Raw genomic sequence first — 11241 nt, forward strand, 5'->3', positions numbered from 1 at the left:
GAAATTTTAAGTGTAAATCGCTTTTTAAAAAAAGAGAGAAGAATGAAAAGGTGCTATTTAAATCTGAACTGTCACTCATAGTATAGAAGGCACTTGAGCATTGTGGATTAATGCATAAATTAATATTCATCATCTGGTGAGTCCCCAAAATTTCTTTCCCTTGCACTGTGTAAGGCTTTTCTGGAAATAAAAGTGCTTAAGAGAACATCCTCACTAAACATGTGCTTGGGTTAGAAAAAATAAAGTTTTGCTTTGTTTTGTTTCTCTGTACAAGGCTGGCAGTTTTAGAACTAATCAGCTAACGTTTCCTGGACATGACATTGAGAGTATCTTCCTCAAGATAGAATCAGCTTAGAAAAGTTTGCCCTGTGTGGTGACCAAGTTCTGCCTTGTTCCAACTTTAAGACATTCTGAAATGGTCTGAAACGGCCTTTGCCATGCCGCCTGGAGATCTGGGGTCACCCTTTTCATTTCACCTTGAGTCAAAGCTTTTCTAAGAAACCAAGCTATGCCACCTGAGCATTCGGCTCATGTGATTTCACTCTCTGAAGAATTATTCCTATCCTTGCAATGAATCAGTTTAAACTTGCCAAAGAGCAAGGGACACAGGACAGAGGTGGAAGTTTGGACTCAACATTAACTCTCGACTACTGAAGACTTCTTGAAGTAAAGTTCATGGAGCAAAGGGCTTCAGAGCTCTCTCTTCTGTGTCTCTCCCAGAGCACCAGGCCAAAAACGAGCATTTTGATCATTCTCTCTCTCTCTCTCTCTCTCTCACAACACACACACACACACACACACACACACACAGAGTCAAAGCCGACTTGGTTTTGAAAGTTCTCAAGTAGTAACATCAACGAAACGGTGCCTACCTTTCTGAAACTTCAGTCCACAAAAGATGCCCCTTGCTTGTGAAGAGCAGTCACAGCCAGATCTCCAGCGTTCCAGCCAGCTTTCTTCTCATCAGAGAGCAACACACCTCATCTCTGTGTAAGCTCTGAAATTCTTTCAGAGATCCACCCTCTAAAGTTGCAAGTCAAGATTTCTGACTGAGGGCAATCAGTGAGGCGAGGCAAAGTTACTGGATAGCACCTTCAGGTTCTTCCTGATGGGATGTTTCCTGTTTCACCACTTGGAGAGGAGAAAACTGGAATTGTCAGACATGGAATTATAAATGCATTAATTGCCTCATTGTCGTTGCATTTTGTTGTACACAGTCATTAGGCAACTACTGAACAGGATGGTCTTTCTGTTTGTTTTAAAAGGAAGGGGTTTATGCAGGGAGAGAAACCCGAAACACTGTCGACAACACTGCACTATCATCTGAGCTGGTTTGACAGCTATAGTACTCTCCACAAGCCTGCGAATACTGCCAGGGCTTTTTGCCAGCGAAATCACCACCACTACCACCACCACACCACCACGAAACTCATCCACAAGGAGCATCAGTCCACAGAAATGTGATTTCTCTGCCTCTTTCCTAGCAATTGAAGAAAACCATTTTGAACTATAGAACAACCAAAAAATAGAATAATCTGGCCATCTTGTCTTTTAGAATAGTCAGATGTAATTCACTTTGTCTTCATTTGTGTCAGCTTCAAAGAACAACCATTACAGACAACGAAAGACAAACCTATTAGCAGCAGGACATACACGTTGTTTGTCTCTGTCTGCTTGAGGCATTTCAATTTCAGAAGCAAGCCATGCCTACGTTTTATAGAGTTTATTTGAGATTTTGGACCTTTGGGAGCCATTTTCACTTTCTCTCGTATGAAGATGAAACAACTCCAGGTGTGGACTATTTAAGGGTGCTTTGACAAGTAAGAAAGCTTCAACAAGTTGATTCATGTACCCTTCCTAAGCCGAGTCTTGCCTCCCAGGAGGTCCAGGGACACCACCTACTCTGAAAGCCTGATTCACAGCTCTCATTGGCTGCCTTCACCTGCCGAAAGACAGCTTTCTTCTTCTGTCAGCTAAGATGACAGCAACTTAAAAACTGACTGCAGGCAGAGAAGGGGAGACGCCAGTTTCAAATTCTTTGAAACTCCACAGTTTCTCAAATTTCACTAATGAATTTAGTTCAAAGGAAGAGGATTGGTAAAGGCCCTTTCACTTGGCACTTGCTCACTCAATTCTCTCTCGCACTTTTTTTTTCTTAATAAATTCATAAATTTTAAAACTCATCTGGGAGGAGGGCTGAACTTCCAGCAGAGCAGTCACTAAATGTGGCAGGTTGCAGGTTCAGGCCCTCATCATTTCCTGCCGGGAGACTACTGAAGAAGTCTTGCCTGGTCTTCCTGATCCCAGACTGGCCATTTCTAGTCCATCCTCCTCCAACTGCCACCTGATTTATCTTCCTAATTAAAAATTTTTTTTCCCTATCATGTCTCTCTCCCCTGCTGATAAAGCTCCACCAGCCACCTTTTTCCTGTAGGACTCCTTAGCAGGAGAGACGGCCTGGTGGCAACCTACTCCTCCAGAATCTCCTTTTACCCCTTCCCTCTACTTTCCAGGCAAAATGAACAGGGAGCCCCCATACCCTTCCAAGGGCTGCTCTCTGCCTCCTCTGCTGAATGAAAGTCTGACTCCCCTGCCAAGTCGCCCAACTCTCAGCCATCCCTCTTCTGTGTTTATACCTACGTTCTAACACTCCATTATTCTAACTTAACTGGTTTTGTGTCTGCTTCCCCACTATACTGGGAATCCTTCTGGGACATACCTTAGTCATCTTTATATCCCTGGAGCTTAACATAGTGCCTAGCTGTTCAACACTTGTTAAACAATTAACATCCAAAATCATGAGCATCCAACGCTCATTTCCACTCCAATGACATCTGGGTAAGAGAATACTTCTGAACTCTATTCTAGATTCCCTTTCTCAGAATTAAGCCAAAAGAGTAATATAGAGCCATATTTTTTGTTTTAATCACTTGTATAATTAAAAACGTCATCTACTGATGAATGCAATATTCAAATCAAATATAAAGTATTTTTACATAGCTCAATACCTTCTCTATGATCAACAGAATCCCATTACTATCTGCTGTATTTCTTGAGTCACTGTCAAGATGGTAGTTCCTCCTTCTTCTTCAGGGACAGATGTAAAACTTAAGCTGTTGCACAACCTATGCAATGGAGGACAATAGCTAGAGGGATGGAAGTGAGGAATTCGAAGGTTTGCTACTTGTGCCTTGGGGGAACTCTGTATTTACATGTACGCCTAGTGTGTCTGTGCACGACTCCTCTGAGGATGATAAATAAACACAAATACAGTTCTTTTGAGGACTCCTAAGGTAATGCCTTTCTTTTACTCTTTCTCATTTTCACCTCAGGATAAATTTATCAGTTCATTGCTTAACAGGAAAGAAAGAACTCTGGGAAGCATAATAGAGGAAGATGCACGCGTGGCTGTCATTTCTTCCAGGGAATACTTAATGATTTCATTTTATGAGAAAACGTTATGAGCGCGTTAAGACATTACATCAGTTTTATATTTTGAATCCTCATTAATAGATATTATCATTTATGAAAGTCAATGATTCATTGCATTTTAAAAAGTGAACATCACACCTCTGACAATTGAATGCAGGCAATGAAGCCTGATATTAATGGAAAGGTTTCCTGGGGAAGAATAGGGGGTGCATTACAAAACTGATGAGTTTTTACATACAAAGCAAGCTTGTGACTAAATGTTACTAAAGTGAGTAAGTGTGTAAAACACCTGCTGAGTAAAATACGGGAGGGGAGTAAGAGCAGTGTGGACCTGAGGCAAACCCAATCAAGATTCTGGAGGGCCACCAAGAACTCACAAGAGGAAAACAGAGTAAGCAGGACACTGGAAAACAGACTCTGGGCCCCCGCAGGGAGCACAGAACCAGACACTGAGCCCAAAGCTCCGCTCGCTAGGAGCAAAGGGGGTGGCACTGTCCAGAGTGTAGACATGGAGGAAAGGGAGGTGGGGCGACTTCCGACACTCCAGGTTGCATGTTATGTTTTGAACCAATCCTTAACCTAATTTTCTAGAGAAGAAAAGGTAAGTTTGGCAGAATTGACCTGCTCTTCCCTCAAAGAAGAGAATCCCCTCTAAGAAATGCAATGAACATAGTTTTGGCCATATGGATCTTAACCTAACCAGTCCAATTTTCTGAGCTTTTATTATCAACAAACTCTGTTTTTCGGTAATTTTTCACCTTGTCAGTTTTACACACCTTTTGAATGCAAAGGTTTGTTCACAGATAGAAATGTTAAGTCAAAATGCCACCAAACTGTATTCTTTGAATAGGTGTGTGGGAAAACTTCCATGGCATATAATGAAACAAGCAAATGTCTTCACAAATGCCTGGACCAAATTCAATTGAATTTGAAGACTACATCTTATCGACATAAAATAGTCCCCCCAGTGATTTGCCTGAATCCCCACCATGGGTTATAGATGATGGGACCTGAATTGCATCTGTCTTAGCCTCGAACCCAGGTTCCACACTTTCCCTGGCCCAGAGTTGCAAGGGTCCCCAGCAGATCATTTGAGAAGCTCTTGTGAGACAGTGAGAAAACTGACGATATCATGAGAACTAATGGTCATACATTCATACTTGAGCTCCTTCCTTGCTCCAAACCCCATCGCCTCTCTTGCTCTGTGTTTCCCTGTGTGTCGTCTCACTTGACCTCTTATTTACTTGTTTATTGTCTGTCTCCCCCATTAAAATGCCAGCTCCAGGAGGGCTGGGGTTTTTGCCTGCCTTGTTCACTGCTGATTCCTCAGGAGCCAGAACAGTTCTTGGCACAGAGAGTGACACTCAGTACTGAGAGAGGACATTTAGTTATTTAGTTAGTTACAATCGTGTCTTCCTCTCTACCACAACAGGCAGTTACTTTTTCAAAGGTAATTCACTGACGTTTTTCAGGACGGCAAGTTGGTATTGTATGTGCAGACAGCCAGTTGTACTTTGAGTTTGTTGGGAAGAGGGGAGGTTTTCCCCTTGAAGACTTAAGTGTGTCACATACTGAGTGCCTGAAGCAGAGGATTTTTAGAATCCATCTGGCATGTAGTCTGGGAAGGCTATGGAGCTGTACGCCAGTCAGAGCCCACACTGTCAGGTGAGCTGGCTCTCAACAGCCTCTCGGTTCACTGCCCCCACTCAGGGCCAGCCAGAAGGTCTGTGCATACAGCCCCTGGCCATAGCAGTGGCCAGTTTTTGTTCTTAAACCTGAGACCCACTCTGTGCTCACTATGTGATCTTATTCTATTGGCTGTGTGATTCCGGACAAGTCACTTACCCTCTCAGTCCCTCAGATTTCTCAAGTGCAAAATGAGGAAAATAATAGCAATACCTTATAGAGTTGTAAAAACATTAAATGAGTTAATATATATAAAAGCACTTAGGACAGTACCTGTCATGTAGTAAGCACTCTGTGAATGTTAGCTATGATTATGATTACAATTATTATTAATTTATTTAATATGTAGGCTTTATTCCTATGTTACTTTTTAACAGGCTTTATTTCATACATATACACTAGTTCTCCAATTAAATCTTGAGTACAAGGACTGTGTGGAGTCTCCAAGTAGCACCCATCACCATTCTCTGAACATTGTATTTATTCATTAACTCATTCTGCAAGTATTTATTGGGTTCATACCATGTGCCAGGCACATGGTATCTTTTGAAGGAGTTAAGGAACTCAAGAATAAAAATATAGCTTGGCTGCCAAAACTGATACGGACACACACTCATGCAGATGAGCAAAAGTGTTCATAAACCTATTATCCAGAGCGCAGAGGGAAATCTACATGTGTGTATGCAGGGTGAGTATATTTATATGCTCTACACAGGTACAAACTGGGGCCATAGAGGAAATAGATTCCCAAACATTTACTATTTCATATACCACATGCATGCAAGCAGAAGCCATGGATTTCAAATGAGGAGGTATGACTACATAATACAGCATCAAGAAACAGACAAAAGTGGGCAGATAAGTTTTCATCCTTAAAATCACCAATCTCATGATGTCTCAGTCTGTGACGGTAGAACTTGGCAACTTCAACATCTGTGCTCCCTTTATCCAACATCATGCTGGGCATCTAAATAAATACCCCATGTGCTGTGAATGGACCTGTATGAATTGCACCAGCACTACATAGGTAGGAAGAAATAGGAGGTAAGAGGGAGATGAGTGTTTGAATAAATATCTGGGCTGTCATGACCCCATCACGTGACAAGACAAAGAGGAACTAAAACTGCCCCTTATCTATCCAGCTATTGTTCATTCAACACATGTATTGTATAAGGTGCTTGAAATAGAAAGATGAAGACAATGCCCCTGACCTCAAGCACATAACTATCTTTTCCCTCTTACTCCGTTCTCCCTTTTATCCCATAACCTACATGCCACCTGACAACAAAGAACTGGCAGAAGACCTGCTTGGCTAATCTGAGACACCCAAGAACGGGCAACTCTCTTCAGCTTGTGAAATCCTGATTGCAATTTTTTAAAAAGCTTGTGAATTCTTGGGTGTGATTTTTTTTTAAAAAAGCAGGACGGAGTGTCCTGTGAAAAGCACAAGCTGGACTAAGTTTTACGACATCAGCGAACTAAGACTCATTCCCAGGAACAAGACACTCACCCTCCTGCCTTCTTATTAACAAAAGATTTGGTTACTCCACAGGGCACTAGAAACATGGCCCAGGCTTGAGGTTGGGAGTGAGTGTGTGTGGGATTGTGGCTGGTGGACGGGCTCGGTCACTCTTTGGTCAGTTCCAGACTCTCTCAAGCTGGAGGTCTAAACCAAGGGCTAAACGTCCCCTCATCAGTTGCTTTTGTGCCACCAAAGCATCCATGGGAATGTGATCCCCACCCAGCCTATCCCACTTTACTCTCCACTGTACCCCAGTCTCCCCTTGAGCTGAGCCAGTGGCTATGCTCACTCTGACCTTTGTTCCTGTCCCACCTGTGATCCCTCATTATCCAAGCTCCACCCATTTCCTCTGGGAAACTTTGCCTCCCAAATTAACCTCAATCAACCTTTCTCTTCCTTGAGTCTTTACACTTATTATCCAAATCACACCATTAGCCTCATTTTATATGTAGCCCCATTCTTTAATAGCATAGCACAAAATACTTCCGTAACACAACTTGATCAGAGTGTGTGTGTGTGTGCGCATATACACAAGCAGGTATGTGCCCTGTTTCCACTAGGCTGCGAACACCCTACGAGCCCAGATCTCACCCTAGAAACACTACCAGGTTCATAGGAGAACCTCAATAAATAGCTAAGGATCTGGCAACACTCTTTCCCCTTTTTTTTAAGCTATGTGTACCTTCTGCTGCTGCTCTTCCTCCTTCCATGGTATTTTCATTCCTTCAACAATTATTTATTCAGCACCTCCTATTTTCCTGAAAATAGGGAAATCACAGTGAACAAGGCAGCTACGGTCCCCGCTTTCTAGCTACTTAGTCTCGAGCTTTGGCTGTGGCTGGAAAAAGCAAGCACATTCCCTGAATGTCAGTAGTCATTCGCTCTCCCTCTGTGGGAGATTGTCAGCAGGTCAACTGAACTGCACAGCAAGTGCTGGGGTCTCACACTTTGGGAGACACTAAAGGGATATGAGCAAAATATCACATACCAAGTTGATTATAAAGTGTCCCTCATGGCTAATACTGAGACCTCAAATGAGGAAAAACAATCCTTTTTTACCTATTTTGTATTAGGTTTTGAATTAGAAATTCAGATGTCACAGAACGTTTCACTGTTGGGTGCTGTTTGCAAGTGTGCTACAGGACAGGATAGTTTCTAGTCACTTATCTCTTTTCCAACAGATGCCCCATAACTTCCCTGAAATAAACCTTCCAAATATTAGTTTCTCTTAAAAGAAACCAGGTATAAAAATTGTTTCACTAAAAACTAATTTCACTAATACGAATCACTGAATGCTTGCACGAATAATCAATTACAATGTTCATTCATTCATACATTTATGGAGCTCCTATCATAGCAGTTATGACACCATTAAGTATGGTTAAAATAAAAATAGTTTGCTTGATCATATTAAACTGTATGCAAGGCCCATTCATGAAATAGTATACTACTGTTTACACTTAAGTGTCTGTGTAAACATTAGAGGATTAATTGTACACCGGGAAATTATTTCCAACAACTGTAGTCCAAACTATTAGTTACTTAAATCCTTAAAATCAAAATCAACCAACCAACCATTCAACAAATACAAATATAAAATCTAAAAATAATTATTACAATAAGCATTAAGGGCTTCAAATTTTAGTTAAAAATGTTTTTTAAAATCTTTTATCAAAGCTGAAAAGAAAATCATCTGCCTGTCAATAACAAAATCCCTTTGGCCTCAGATACCATGCGTATTAAGGTCCTAAGTTTTCAGAGAAAGTAACGTAATAACTAGAACTGACCAGACAACTCTTGGACTGTTAAACTCCATTACCGGGTTTCAGCAGGTACAACGTAAAGCAAAGATCCTCATATGGTCACACATGGCAATAGGAGAAACCTATAAAACATGCATATTTTCACAGTAACAATAATGGTTTGTGGCTTCCATAATCAGCAACCACCAGAGTGCCTGATCTCACATATTGGAGCAATGCTGCCATTCCATTCCTCACACGTCAGCAATGATCTATGAATGTGATGGACCACATACCCAAACTCATGCCATGCTAATACTATGTAAAGTGAATATAAAACATGGAACTAATTAGGGTAGAAATACCATTTGACTCTTGCACAGTTCCAGTTATGTAAATAATTGGTGTCCAAATAGATTATTACTACTGCAAGGGTACTTTCTGTATATGTAACACATTTATCCTGGTCTAAACCAGTGACTTAATTTTTTAAATGTAATCCACAATAAATACATTTTACATCACAGCCTAGTACAAATATACCTACATATATATAACTGAAACCACAGTTTCACAGAACAAGACTTCTCCGTACTATTTGTGGCGTACACTATTCTCTATTCTAGTCTAATCTGGCCTCTTTAAAAACTGCTGGTCTGGACTACTAAACTGGGGATGAAGAGGCACAATTTACACTGCTCCAAACAACCTAACTGGACTGCTTTACCCTTTCTACAACTCAACATACTATTTACTTTTTTTTTTCTCATTCCAGTTGATTTAAAGACATTTTCTGATGGGATAAAAGAAAACTTTGGGTAGCATGAAATATCAGATGGTGACTTAGGCCTCCAAACCAGACGACATGGGAGAGGGTGGGTGCCTTTCTCACCTTTGAGGTCCCAGCATCTAGACTTCATACTGAGTCTAAGTGCATAGTGGGCCCTTCATAAATTTTGTTGAAATTCAGAGTAAATAAGAGGGTATTTTTAGTGTTTGTTTAAAGTCATGGCATTGGGTTAATAACTTTCACCTGAGAAAAACAAAGCCCAAGCAAAGAGGCTCCCTGGCCAAGGGTACACAGGCCATAGTGGCTTGTGGAATCAAGCCCACTTTCGGATAGTCTCCAGGGCTCCCTGCTGAACCCCCGACGTCAGAACTCGGCAGAAATCTGGGCTACATCTCTATTCACCTGAGTGGGCTTAATATCCAGAGAAAGAGCCAACCCAGCAATTCACAAAAACCCAGGAAGGCAAAAGCACAGATAGAAAACTGGCACCGTAGCCCAGGGACATGCCTAACGGACTCTGCAAGGCCCAGCACGCAGGGACTGCAGCAAGAGGGGCGGTGACTCGGCCGGACACGGCCCGGGCCTGCGCGGGGACAGGGACTCAGGCCACAGCCCTAGCCTGCGTGGGGATAGGGACACGGCCTGCGCCGGGACAGGGATCCGGGACACGGCCTCAGTGTGCGTGGGGAATAAAGACACGGCCTACGTGGGGACAGGGACCGGGTACATGGGTCTCAGTCTGCGCCGGGATAGGGACCCGGCCCGAGCGGGGACAGGGACAAGGACACGGCCTCAGTCTGCGTGGGGACGGGGAACTGGGACAAGGCCTGTGCGGGGCCAGGGCCCGGCGGGAAGTGCGGCGTGGGCCGCGGCGGTTGGGTGGAGCCCGCCCTCGTACCCGGGGCCGCCGCCCGCACCTGCCTGCGGCTCCGTCCTGCCGCTGCTCTCGACGCCCAGCCGGCAGGCGGCCCGCGCAGCGGTGCATCCTGGGACGGGCGCTGCTCGAGGCCTGCGGGCCGGACGCCTGGGCCCCGCGGGAGCCCCAGCGCGCCGCCTCCCCGCTCCGGACAGCAGCAGTTTTATTTTCCGGGAGGTCCTTCACCTGGGCTACGCTTCTCTTAATCGGCACGTTGACCTTGTAACACAGGCATGTAACGCAGGGGCTAAGTGACTTGCCCAAGCTACACAGCTAGTACACAGCACAGAGGGGATTCGAGTCTGGGTATGATTCCAAACCCGGTGCCCTTGCTACTCTCTGCACAACCTCTCCAGAGAGTAAATAACATTGTAACTGGCCTACAGACGGTTCACAACTTTCAGGAGTAGGGAGAGGAAGAGAAAACTGTTCTGGAATAATTCAACAAACCCAGGTCTGCAGTGATTTCTCATTACAAGGTTGAATTAACAGTGATTGATAAATAGAAGATAGATAAAATGGGGCAATGAATGAAAAAAATCTCCAGCAAAAGGGGAGTATTATGTCTCTGATATTTGATTAAAATATAAACCTATGAAAATCATTTATAGAGGAGCTAGTATTAAGGAAGACAGACTTTGGAGCCAGACAGGCCTGGGTTGAAATGCTCTCTCTTCGAATTACTAACTGTGGGATGTGTTACCTTGGGCTTTTTAATGCTTTTTAATAGTTTTTTAAATGCCAATTTCCTCATGAGTAAAATGAGGATAATAATTCCTTCTTGCAGGGCATCCTGAGGATTAAATGAGATAATGTCTAGAAAATATTTAGCATATTATCTGGTAAAAATTAAGCACTCAGAAAATGATAGCTATTTTTACTATTTGAGCGCACTAAAAATTTAGTAAATTATGTTCTTAATAATAAGCAAGTTAATTATTAAGTCTCATTAAGTCTTAAGTCTTAATTAGTTCTTCATGAAATAAAAACAAAAAGGTGTCAAGGAGAACCCAAACAAGGTGTTGGGATAGAGGTAATATATGAATAGAGATGGATGAAGGGCGATTGCGAGGAAGTGGAAAAACAATCACAGATTCAACATCAGCTTTGGAGGTGATGATGAGTTGAATTGATGTTGGAGAAAATCAAATCA

General features: G+C 42.8%; 1 protein-coding gene across 27 annotated transcripts in view; it reads right to left on the reverse strand.

Moving 5' to 3' along the window:
- The window catches only part of CERS3 (ceramide synthase 3), a 113921-nt gene extending 103575 nt beyond the window's left edge, over window positions 1-10346 (reverse strand). Inside the window, exons 1-5 of one of the 27 annotated variants that reach the window (XM_070620077.1) lie at window positions 10090-10148; window positions 8428-8525; window positions 7323-7398; window positions 3009-3125; window positions 873-1131 (exon numbers count right to left, since the gene is read on the reverse strand). The gene's annotated coding sequence lies outside the window, so the exon portion shown is untranslated. Of the gene's footprint in view, window positions 1-872; window positions 1148-3008; window positions 3126-7322; window positions 7399-8427; window positions 8526-10070 lie in introns of all 27 variants that reach the window. The other 26 variants (XM_070620030.1, XM_070620142.1, XM_070620000.1 and 23 more) reach the window with 26 other exon arrangements.
- Window positions 10347-11241: the final 895 nt, after the last annotated feature.

Source organism: Equus przewalskii, chromosome 1, assembly GCF_037783145.1.
Source record: "Equus przewalskii isolate Varuska chromosome 1, EquPr2, whole genome shotgun sequence".
NCBI classification, from domain to species: domain Eukaryota; kingdom Metazoa; phylum Chordata; class Mammalia; order Perissodactyla; family Equidae; genus Equus; species Equus przewalskii.